Source organism: Saccopteryx bilineata, chromosome 8 (genome assembly GCF_036850765.1).
Source record: "Saccopteryx bilineata isolate mSacBil1 chromosome 8, mSacBil1_pri_phased_curated, whole genome shotgun sequence".
Lineage (NCBI taxonomy): Eukaryota > Metazoa > Chordata > Mammalia > Chiroptera > Emballonuridae > Saccopteryx > Saccopteryx bilineata.
In genome coordinates this window covers 28,783,174-28,795,554 of record NC_089497.1, presented here as the reverse complement: position 1 = coordinate 28,795,554, position 12,381 = coordinate 28,783,174, and the positions used below count along the sequence as shown (strand labels likewise).

General features: G+C 44.0%; 2 protein-coding genes across 6 annotated transcripts in view; one reads left to right on the top strand and one right to left on the bottom strand.

Annotated features, from left to right (window-relative positions):
* Positions 1–12,381, top strand: part of CMSS1 (cms1 ribosomal small subunit homolog) — a 430,962-nt gene that overhangs the window by 223,339 nt on the left and 195,242 nt on the right. The gene's annotated exons all lie outside the window — the stretch shown is intronic.
* FILIP1L (filamin A interacting protein 1 like) overlaps positions 1–12,381 on the bottom strand; it is a 327,587-nt gene that overhangs the window by 217,398 nt on the left and 97,808 nt on the right. The gene's annotated exons all lie outside the window — the stretch shown is intronic.

Here is a 12,381-nt window from a genome sequence, read left to right as displayed (position 1 = left end):
ACATTAAGGGGTAAGAGAATTTTCTTCATATTGTCATCTAACTTTATGGTTTATTTTCATTTAATTTTTTTTAATCACTTGGAATTTATAGGAGAATTCCAGAAAGCTGCAGTGGTTTTGTTTGTTTGTTTGTTTGATTTCCAGTTGGGGAAGTGGCAAGCGTGAGGTTGAGGGCAGGGAGAATGTGGCTCAAGGAAACTGGCTTGAGACCTCTACATGTGACATGCAATGTTATTTTCTGAGTAACATCTCTCTCTGATTGAATAATCACCCTGGGTACTAGCCATACAAGTTTTATTTCTTGGAAAGTCTTACTATCGTTGAGAAGTTTGCTAGCATATCATGTACCATGTAATTTTATTTTCTAAAATTGTGGCATTTAATGTCTTCATTTTTTAATGCAACCTTTTCAAACCCTTGTATCTTTATTTTTTTATTGTTCCCACACCCTTTTAAAAATTTTATCTGATATTTTTTTTTCCATTCACTTAGCTATTTTGCAAAGAAGTCTTTTGCAGATCTCAAATCTGGATTATCTCACTAGGGTCTAGCGCTATGGTTTCTTAGTAGGAGACAAGTTTGCATCCGGAAGCTGTCAGTTCCCTAAGTTCAAAGTCTGTACAAGTTTACATTAGAGAGCCAAAATATTTCCTCTGTAATCACTCTGTGATCACAGAACTTCCAAAAGGAGACAGATACCATCAGCTCAGAAACCTAGTTCATTCCTTATGCTTGTGGGTATTTTTAAGGCCTGAGATAGAGCATGTGAGACCCAGCATTGCTTTAAGGGTTATTTGTTTGTTTGTTTTGAGAGCTGCTGATGGAATAGTTTCTTTTGCCAAGACCTCTTTCACCCTGTTCTTGCCAAAAAGAACAGCAGGTTAAAAGTGACTCATGGCCTGACCGGTGGGGGCACAGCAGATATAAAGCCTCAGCCTGGAATGCTTAGGTTGCTGGTTGCAAGCCCCAAGCTTGCCCAGTCAAGGCATGTGTGAGAAGCAATGACTACAGTTGATGCTTCCCTCTCTTCCTTCCCCTTTCTCTCTCTCTCGAAATCAATCAATAATTTTTTTTAAACTGAATCATGAATAACATTATTTTTCAAATAGTCTTAAAAGTTTTTAAGTATTTTTTAATGATTTATTTTAAAATTTACCAAGTCAGTGTATTTCCCCCAGGTTACTGTTCTCACCTAGAAAACTGGAGAACACAGTCATCTATGTCACTGCTGTTCTAGGCATTAAGCAAAACTGTACAAGTACTTGAATTCTTCTATACACTCTAGAATTCTTCTTATACATAAGCAGTTTGTTCTCCTTTGGAATTGCTAAAAAGGTGAGTCTAAGCTTTTGCGTCCTCTAATAATATCCCTCTTGGTTTATTGTTTCCTTCCAAGTTAAGCCCCTTGAGCACCATTATTTCAAGAAATAAGCTAACAGTGCACACAATTAGGGAAGAAGTTTTAGGAGAGAGCACACCCCTCCCTAAATTTTTGGATTTTTGTTGGATTGTTTCGTTGGAGAGAACATTCCTATAAAATTGTATTTTAAATTCAGAGAACCTAAGTTTCAGAGAGAACAAAAAGGCAGGAGAGGAGCTATCTTGAGGTCATAAAATTAGAAGCAAGATCTGAACTATGACTCAATTTTAGAAAAGTACTGGTCTTCCATAAAACAATGCTTTTTAACAGATTAGTGAATTTTATATCAGGTATCTTGGTTGCTTCTATTTTTTAAATCAGTATATACAGAAAAAATAATTCAATAGAAAGATTTGCTGTTTAAAGAAAATATCTGGTACTTTATGAAATGCTGATCTTTTTACTGGAGAAAGAATAGCTTGGATGCTAGGTCACAGCACAGGCATGTGTGTGTATGAGCAAGAGAGAGACAGAGACTAAGAGAGGCAGAGGCAACAGTAGACAGACCTAGTTACACTCATCTCCTTGTCCACAAAGCATTTGCAGTAACTTGCAAATAAAACACACAATAAAATTCACATTGGAATTTTAAATAAGAAGTGAGAGGGAAGGCCCTGGCCAGCTAGCTCAGCTGTAGAGCATCTGCCTGGTGTGTGGAAATCCCGGGTTCGATTCCTGGTCAGGGCACACAGGAGAAGCACCCATCTGCTTCTCCACCCCTCCCCCTCTACTTTCTCTTTATCTTTCTCTTCCCCTCCCACAGCCAAGGCTCCATTGGAGCAAAGTTGGCCTCGGCGCTAAGGATGACTCCATGGCCTCTGCCTCAGGCGCTAGAATGGCTCCAGTTGCAATGGAGCAACTCCCCAGATAGGTAGATCATCACCCCCTGGTAAGCATGCCAGGTGGATCCCGGTCGGGAGCATGTGCGGGAGTCTGTCTGTCTGCCTCCCTGCTTCTCACTTCAGAAAAATACAAAAAAAAAAAAAGAAAGAAAGAAAGAAAGAAAGAAAGAAAGAAAGAAAGAAAGAAAGAAAAGGAATTGAGAGGGAAGACTAGGGGAAAAGAATGATATTAGAATAACTTTGGGTCTCTCAGGAATCCTGCAGACTTTTGATTGAGATGTACTTGCAGTGGCAGTATCCTTAAGAGGGGAGTCAAAGCACAGTGCTCTTTTGAAAAAACAGCAGACCTTCCAGAGGTCCTCCCGTCCATGCCGAACCAGTGCCAAGTCCGCCCTCAGCCCGTGGGCTCCCCCTGCCCTGTGCGCTCGTCTGGCTCTTTCCCGCTTGTTATGGCTTGGCTGTGCCAGTGTTTATTCCATCCCTTTGGAAAGGCCTACAGCTTCAACAATTGCACATCCCACTCAGGAACAACATTGAGCATGATTTTGGAAAAATCGCACATGCATCTTATAGTAAATTTGAGTATTTAAGAGACCTTCAGAACATCACTCCCAGCTCATTATTCTGTTAGCATCACAGGTGCTTCATAGGACCAACACTCAGTTCTGAGGGGCACTCAGAACAGGCCACACACCGTGGGAAGGAAAGTAGAATCCATTCAGCTGGACTCAGCTGTAATAGGTAGAAGACCCAAGCATCTTTTTCTTCAGTGATCTTTTTCTTACATCGTTTGTTCCCATGGTTATTTTGTGCTGTCCAGTTGTGATTTGCATTTCTTGGAAAACATTAGTGAGAAGCCTCAAGCGGCAAAGAGAATTGAGCTACTCCACCAGAGTCTGAGAAAATTCAGTTTTAGACTGAGGTCCCCACATTGGAGATCGTGCTTTCTTATTGTTATTTGGTGAAGCTCTTAACCCTAGAGGCTCTGTAACCACTGCAGGGGCAGTGCAATCTCCTGCTTCCTAGATTTCTACTCGCATTTTTGCCTGTTAGAGTAACCACGAATTTTGGGTGTTTTAGCCATTTTGGAAAAAGAGGGGAGAGGAAAGGAAAATAATTGGTGCTAAAGAGATGGCACCTGAAAATGGAAAGGTCACGATGAAAGGGGAGTACGTGTTACCTTCTGGCTCAGGCCAGGTGGTTGGGTGTGGGTGTCATGTGTGTCCCTAGTGCAGTCACCCTTGCAGTGGTAATGCTCCCAGTTTAGCCACCACTGAGTATTGTTCCTTGTTTTTCTATAGTGCTTGTCAAAATGCTATGACAACTGGCTGGTTTTATGCAAACAGAGCTTGGCTCTCAAGAGACAGTGTGTCTGAAAGTCAAACATGGATGGCAGCCATTGGCAAGCACGGGAGTCAGAATCCAGATTGTTTTCTCGTTGGATGAACAGCTTAAAGCAACGTAAAGTTAATTGAAGAATTCCTTGAAAGTGAAGTCAGACTAAAAGAAATGTTCTGAGTCTATAATTTACTAAATGTGAAAGATCTGTAAGTGGTAGACTAAAAGGGTACGGGGTGGGGTGGGGGGGGACATTTTTGTAAACAGATCTGGCTTATATTATTGCCTAAGCAGTTTTAATTATTTGCTCTAATAATGTAGATCTGCAGAGGAATCTCTAATTAGGTAAAGCTTGATTTATAGAGTTGGCCTCATATAAACCATGATGTCATGCTGAGCTGCAGAAAATTACAGGCCTGGTCTTGCTGTTGAAAACTATTATTTCTACCTAGGACTTCGCACACTCTCTGTGTTTGCCCTCACAAAACTGTAGCATCCTAGGTTCTTGTCTTCAGAGCCCATCACCCAGGTCAGTTCAAGGTGTATTATTACTCATTAAGTAATTTATCAAATGTATATTTGAAAAACTGGGGAGGCAGGGAAAGAGTTTAAATACTGATTGTACTAGTTAAAGAAATCTTCTTGGGAAGTTGGTCAAGACCAACCTGTGATCCTGTGCAGAGTGGATTCATTCCCCTTTTAGCTGACAGACTGTCAAAAGTCTGTCTGTCTGCCCTTCCCTGTTACAACCCTAAACACGTCCTCCACTTCTCTGCTCCTCTAGTCACTTCCTAGAAACATTTTCACTGTCATCATTGCCTGTTTCACCCAGCTTTAAACAAGAGCATGGGCTTCTGTAACATTTCCCTGTGGTTCTTACTCCTTTTGCCATTACAGTAGAGCCTGAGGCAGGGCCAAGGCCTTTTCTTAGATTGTATGTCTGCTGATTTTAATGTCCTACCATTTTTCTTGCATTAGTTATACCTTAATGATTGCATTTCCTGTGCCTCCCCGTTTCAATTTAGTCATAGTAGGAAAGGCTTTAGAAAGAATCCTTCTAGATTTTTACCATTTCTTTTTCATGGGACAGTTCTGTTTTAAGTGATTGGTCTTTATCAGGTCTTCTCCGACTAGTCAATAGACTTTACATAGGAAATAATTCCTGCCTTTCACTGTCCGAGTTCATCAGCTTACATAATACGTGGTTATATTATGTAATTATAATAACAAGTCCAACAGGCATAAACAGGCTTGGGAACAAACCCAGCTCTTTAACAAGTTGGAAGAAGTGCCTGGGATGTACGGGAGAATCGTCTTCTAGCCTGCAGCATTCGGGATGTGTGGGCTTGGTGCTGAGTCAAACAAAGGGATGAAAGTGGGTAGACGGAGCTGTTATGAGAACTTCTGCCTCTGTACATCTGTACTCTCCACATTCTCTTCATTTCACAGATGCAGCCCGGGTGGTTACAGGAATTTCCCAAGGTCATGTAACTAGTCATTAGCCAAGCTTGGGGTCCTATCTCCCCAGCCAGGGTTTTCCCGTGGCAGCCGAGGAGTACTGGTCTCCTGGCCCTTGACTGTGCCTGTCTGGCTGCTGGCTGCATGTGGGTTTACGGAGTGTACTTTGATTTATTGCCACAGAGTATCTGTCTTGACGCTTGCTTTACCCACAGTTTTTGTGTTACTAATTAACATATGGTTTTTTTTTCTTTAAATTCTCCTTGATATCAAAACTGATCCTTCTTTATTACTGGGAGTTAATCCAGATCATGAGACTTGTCACTTCTGTCTCTAGATGACCATAATTAGATAAGAAAGAGAGCGTCTGCTTGGGAGAACATTTCTAGCAAGGCCGGTCCGTCTCCCCAGTCTACAGCCCCGTTCTGTGCGTGGCTGCCTCTGTCTATCTCAAGGCAGTTGTTACAGGTCAGAGGCCTCTGAGACGAAGCCGCTTTGGGGGTAACACAGGGCTCTGAGGTTTATGTTTATTTGACCCTTTCACAAACCGTATGTACTGACGTTTCTAATATCAAGCTGGATAGATATTTTAAAATATCATGTTCCCTTTTCTACTTTTTCCCAGTGCTTCCGTTCTGCCCCGCTCCTTTTCATAGAACATTTGATATTGCCTAGAATCCAAATGGACCTAAAACTGGGCAGTTAAAAATGAAATTAAAACCGTTCAAGTAACTATGGAGGAAGGGGGGGATGTTGTACTCAGATCCCAAGGTAAAATGGTTTTGTTACTGAACATTGCATTTAGCTCTGAGTTTCCTGATAGACAAAGCAAAACAAGACATTTAAGTTCACATGATTTTTATTTGCTGAAAGGAAACGTCATCAGGCCTTCCTCAGAGACATTGTTACCAAGCACTTGGTTCTGAGCCAGTGACCCTTATGTCAGTGCAGCTGAGTCACCACCCAGAGCGGGGACTGGGCCACACGTTAGCGTTTGGGACGCTCTGTTGCACTCCGCCTCCATTCTCTGCTGACGAGGAGCGGAACCCAGAGAGGACAAGGAATTTGCCAGTCACTGGGCTTGTTGGTAATAGCACCAGCCTGGAACCAATGCCCCCCAGTACCAACCTGGGCCTCAGAGCCCCCTTGTTTAGAAATCCCAGTATAGTGAGATGTGGTACCCAGCCGGTGAGATCCAGCACCGTGACTCACTATGGGCTCTGCAGACACAGACTATCAAGTGGGTGGGATTTAGACTTGATGAAGTCACAATATGTGGAAAAGTGGTTTCTTCAAGAAGCTTCTCTTGTCACGCAGAAGAGAGACAGAGGGTAGACCTCTGTCCCAGGTTACTGTCAACTCATTAGGGAGGGAAAAATCTAGAGTAACAGGTGCCGTTTTTATACCTTTTTTTATTTTTACTTATTTTTATTTTTCTGAAGTTGGAAACAGGGAGGCAGTCAGACAGACTCCCGCATGCCCTGACCAGGATCCACCCGGCATGCCCACCAGGGGGCGATGCTCTGCCCATTCGGGGCGTTGCTCCATTGCATCCGGAGCCATTCTAGCACCTGAGGCAGAGGCTACAGAGCCATCCTCAGCACCCAGGCCAACATTGCTCCAGTGGAGCCTTGGCTACAGGAGGAGAAGAGAGAGAGAGGAAGGAGAGGGGGAGGGGTGGAGAAGCAGATGGGTGCTTCTCCTGTGTGCCCTGGCCAGGAATCGAACCCGGGACTCCTGCACACCAGACCGACGCTGTACCACTGAGCCAACCGCCCAAGACCTTTATACCTTTTTTAAACGAATACTTTGTCAGAAGTTCCTTTTCTTTAGTTAAAATTATGGGCAAATTTATGTTGTATTTTATGACATTAAGTTTATGAGAAAACTTTGGGTGGGGGTCCCAAACTCAACTGCAGCAGTCAGACAGATACAAACAGCTACGTGTAACCCAGAAGGCCAGGTATCAGACAAGGGGGAGCAAGACCTATATAAAGTGCATCAAAGGGCCTGTGTCCTCTCTCCAGGGGGTAGCTGTTTCCCAGCTCCAGCTGATTATTGTCTTTTGAATAATTCAGATACGCAGTTGACCACTAGTGTTTTGAGAGTAGCTGGAAGTCTGGATTATTATTTTGAATCTGATTGTAAATGTTGGCAACTTCTTTCTTCCCTTGCTCAAGCCAAAGAACTTAGAATTGTCCTTAACTCCTCTCTTCCTTTCAGAACCTACATGTAATCCATGTGGGGATCCTGTTGGCTCCACCCTCAAAACATGTCCGGAATCCGAGCACTTCTCACGGCCCTCTGCTGCACAACCATAGTCCGAATCACCCTCATCTTCCTCCGGGGTCAGTGCAGCAGCTCCGCCCCTGCTCTCCCTTCAGAGGCGTTCCATCTCGCTCAGTGTGAGAGCCAAAGGTTGCCCAGTGCCTGCGAGGCAGCCTGACCTGATCTCATTACCGCAGCCACAGTGGCCTCCTGCCTGCTCCCCAAGTACACCAGCTCATTTCCCCATCGTGACATTCGCCCCTGCGTCCCCTGCCTGAACGCCCTTTCTCTGGGTGTCTCCGTGGCCCATTCACCCCTCCAGCCCTTTGCTTAGACGCCATCTTCTCAGAGGTTTTTCTCACCCTTACTATCTAAACTTGGAGCCGGACAGACACACTGTACCTCTCCCCTTCTCCGCTGTGTTCTCTTCACGACATATCATGATCTAGTATACTGTATGTTTTTCTTATGTATTACCTATCTACCGTTCAACTAGAGGTTTGTCTGTTTTTGTGCCCTGCTATATACTTATCATCCAGAAATGTCCTTTACACGCAGCATGTGTTCAATCAATGTTTGACCAATAAATGAATCTTTTAAAAAAAAAATTTTTTTTTCTTTTTTTGTATTTTTCTGAAGCTGGAAACGGGGAGAGACAGACAGACTCCCGCATGCACCCGACCGGGATCCACCCGGCACGCTCAACAGGGGCGACGCTCTGCCCACCAGAGGGCGATGCTCTGCCCCTCCGGGGGCGTCGCTCTGCTGCGACCAGAGCCACTCTAGCGCCTGGGGCAGAGGCCAAGGAGCCATCCCCAGCGCCCGGGCCATCTTTGCTCCAATGAAGCCTTGGCTACGGGAGGGGAAGAGAGAGACAGAGAGGAAGGAGGGAGGGGGTGGAGAAGCAAATGGGCGCTTCTCCTATGTGCCCTGGCCGGGAATCGAACCTGGGTCCCCCACACTCCAGGCCGATGCTCTACCGCTGAGCCAACCAGCCAGGGCAAAAAAAAATTTTTTTTTTCAACTTGGGGCCAAACAAAACTCCTCAGAGTCCAGACCTAGCCTACACCCCCTCTGAGCTAGGGTCAGAAAGAAGAGTGAGCTAGTATGTTGGAGACAGACGTCAGGACAGCATCCCTGCTCGGGGAGACCGTAGAACAGCCCTTCCACTCCAGCCCTGCACGCTCTGGCTTCCTGCTTCCACCCTGCTGAGCTTTAACACAGGCTTGTTTCATGTTTCAACACTAATTTTCCTGGTTCGTTGCTGTGTAGAATATGGAGCGTGTTCTGTAGTTCAGCCTCTTGAGTGAACCTCCCGACCTCTGAAGGTAGGAACGTTTGAATAATTTGGCTTGCTCTCCACAACACAGAGTTTAGAGCTAGACAAGCAATGAGGAAGAGGAACAGCACTGCAGAGGGAAAGGCCTATGTGAAGACACTCAGGTCAGAATAACCTTTGAAGGTTTGGAAGAGAGCAGGTGAACCGATAGCAAGGAGTGAGGCAGAAAAGATTGGAGAGGTAGGCAGGGCCAAATCTATGGCCATGGTAAGAAGTGTGGATGTTATTGTTAAGTCCAATGGGAAGACCAGAAGTTATGAACTCTTTGTAGTGGTAATTGTTTTGAATACAGCCTTTTTTTTTTTCTTTTGGTGAGAGGAGGGGAGATAGTGAGACATGCTCCTGCATGCTCCCCAACCGGGACTCACCGAGTAACCCCATCTGGGGCCGATGCTGGAGTACCAAGCTATTTTCAACAACTGAGTCTGATGTGCTCAGACCAATCAAGTTATCCTCAGTGCCTGGGGTCATGCTCAAACCAAGCAAGCCATTGGCTGCAGGAGGGGAATAGGGAGGGGAGGAGGGAGAGGGAGGATGAGAAAAGCAGATGGTCACTTCTTCTGTGTGCCTTGACCAAGACTCAAACCTGGGACATCTAGACACTGGACTAACACTCTATTCACGGAGCCACTGGCCAGGGCCTGAGCACAGCTTTTTACTGAAGTGTAATGTATATACATCCTGTGATGTTTTTCAAGCAAGTCAGTCAATTGGTAGCAGTCATTTCAGCTCTTAGACTCCTTCTCTTTTGTTTAAAAAAAATTTTTGGATTTAATTGGCTAAAAAGAGAAGTATTGTTTTTTATCACATTTATAACTAAAATATTAAACTATATTTTTAAATATCTTACTAAAATAAGTAAATGTATTTGTATGGAAAATAAGCTTTGTTTTAGTTACATAACACTATCAAATTTGGTTATGGTGATTGTTTAATAAAATAAGGTTCCCCGGGTGTGTTCAGTCTTTTTAAATTTATCCACTTCAGTTACATAAAGTGAAAAAGTCACTCATTTTTCTGTTGCATTTCCAACCTTTTCCAAGTTACTATCACATTAAACATTTTTTTTTTTGAGAGAGAGAGAGAGAAGTAGGTAGAGAGAGCCAGGAATGTTGAGCTGCTCCTGTATGTGCCCTGACTGGGGAGTCGAACCGGCAACCTCCGTGCTCCGGGACAGTGCTCCAACCAGCTGAGCTATCCAGCCAGGGCTTTTTTTTTTTTTATTGATTGATTTTTAGAGAGACAGAGAGAGGAAGGAAAAGAGAGAGGAGGGGTAAGGGAAACATTCAGTTGTTCCACTCGGTAGTGCATTCACTGGTTGCTTCCCGTGTGTGCCCTGCCCGGGGAGCGAATTTATATACTTTACACTATACCAAATGTACGTTAACTGCAGTTTTCAGAAGAGGTATAGCTTTTTTTTTTTTTTTTTTTTTTTTTTTTGTATTTTTCTGAAGTGAGAAGCAGGGAGGCAGAGAGACAGACTCCCGCATGCACCCAACTTGGATCCACCCAGCTTGCCCACCAGGGGCAATGCTCTGCTCATCTGGGGCACTGCTCTGTTGCAATCAGAGCCATTCATGCGCCTGAGGCAGAAGCCATGGAGCCATCCTCAGCGCCCGGGCCAACTTTGCTAAGGTGGAGCCGTGGCTGCGGGAGGGGAAGAGAGAGACAGAGAGGAAGGAGAGGGGGAGGGGTGGAGAAGCAGATGGGCGCCTCTCCTGTGTGCCCTGGCCAGGAATCAAACCCGGTACTTCCACACACCAGGCTGATGCTCTACCACTGAGCTAGCTGGCCAGGGGAAGAAGTATAGCTTTTATAAAAAGCAGAACTCAAGGTTTATTTTAGCCTGTTTGTTTCAATCATAAAATATAATCAAATATTGAGCAGTTAATTAACAATCCATAGAAGATAGAACAAGATATTTTTAGTTCCATGTATGAGAACAGTAAAACATTACTCATGTTTTATTTTTCTTCTTAAACTTCAGAATTCTGCAAGCCAAACTGAGCCACTAAGAAGGGTTTTGTAGCTTAGCCTTGGCTATCCAGTGGCTAAAAGGGCGGATTCTGAGTCTGGTTACTATTGGAGATATCAATAGTCACAGCTGAAGAAAGCTGAGGTAAAGACAGAGTTAGTTGTTAGGTGGAAGTTTAGAGAGTCTTGCAACATTTATAGGCAGCCCAGGTGTGACATAAGTGAGAACTATAAAAAAAAAAACCTTCACAGCTCCTCATAGCTTTCTCACAACCGATTTTTATTTCAGTAGCATGAAATGGAAATTAGAAAAGTAAAGAAATTTAGAAAGGACCGTGGAGACCCTATTGTACTGATGAGGAAATAGTCCGAGGTCGCACCCAAGACGTGCGCAGGTTCATCCAACTGTGAATGTAGGGTTGAAGTTGGAATTTGGAACTCCTATTTTCTAGCTCATTATCCTTTTGTCTACTTTTTTTGGTATATTTTGACTCTCTAGTCATTGAAGTTGCACCGAAATGGAATAGGCCTGGCTTGGGTGAAGGAGAGAGCCCTCTGCCACCAGAAGTTAGTTATCAGACAGAAGCTGATCTCCGGCTACCTGATATGCATGTTGATTTTACATGAAGGAAACTTGGATTCAGAGTCCTCTAAGAGCGTTTCCAGCTCTAATTTTAGTGAGTTTGGGTAATTTTATTGTATTTGTAATTGAGTAATTATTGGACCTTTGTACTTGCAACAGTTGTTCATTCTCATTCATGCATGTCTCATCCACGCTAATCTTTTCTCCAAAACTGCTTGCCCTTTGAGGCCACCTGTTCCGAAGTTGCTTAGTAATGCAGTATGACCAAGAAGGCCAAGACTCCAGGCTGCATTCAGCACTTGGAATGATGAGTAATCATTTTACCCGTAACTAATTTTACCTTCGACATTAGATCAGCGTCCAATAACTGCTGATTTTCTCCTACCACACAAATACAAATTTAGTTCTATAGCAGAAGGACATCATGACAATGAGATCAGCTTTTCGATCCTACAGCAAGGACCTGGAGTGGTGAACGTTTCGGTGATTTTATAACCCAATAAGGTATCTATGATTTTTAAAGTAGAACATGGAGAGATTTCTTTACTATGCAACTGTATAGCCTATTCTTGGTTTAAAATGACAATGTGTAGATTTGGATTACAATGTAAAATGCATGAGCTAGGAACTCTGATTAGAAATGTATTTTCTGGACCTGGTAGAGCTTCGGTCCGGTGTGTGGATGTCCCAGGTTCAATTCCTGGTCAAGGCACACAAGAGTAGCCACCATCTCCTTTTCCACCTCTCCCTCTCCTCCTTCTCTTCATCTCTCTCTCTTTCTCTCGCTCTCTCGCTCTTTCTCTCTCTCTCTTTTCCCCTCCCACAGCCATGGCTTGATTGGTTTCAGCACTTGGAGCCTCCACCTCAGGTGCTACAAATAGCTCAGTTGCGAGAAGCCCCAGATGGGGAGAGCATCAGCCCCAGATGGAGGTTGGCAGATGGATCTGGGTCAGGGCACATGCAGGAGTCTGTCTCTTTATCTCTCCTCCTTTCACTTGGAAAAGAAGAAAAAAGAAAGAAATGTATTTGCCAACTGATAATGTCTGTGTCAATAGGAAATCTCTGCATATTGCTCTACTTTAAATGTAAAATCATCTCTGCCCATCCCATCTCTACCCTTTGTCCAGCTTTAGACCCTGTTTTTTTTCTGCTATAATTT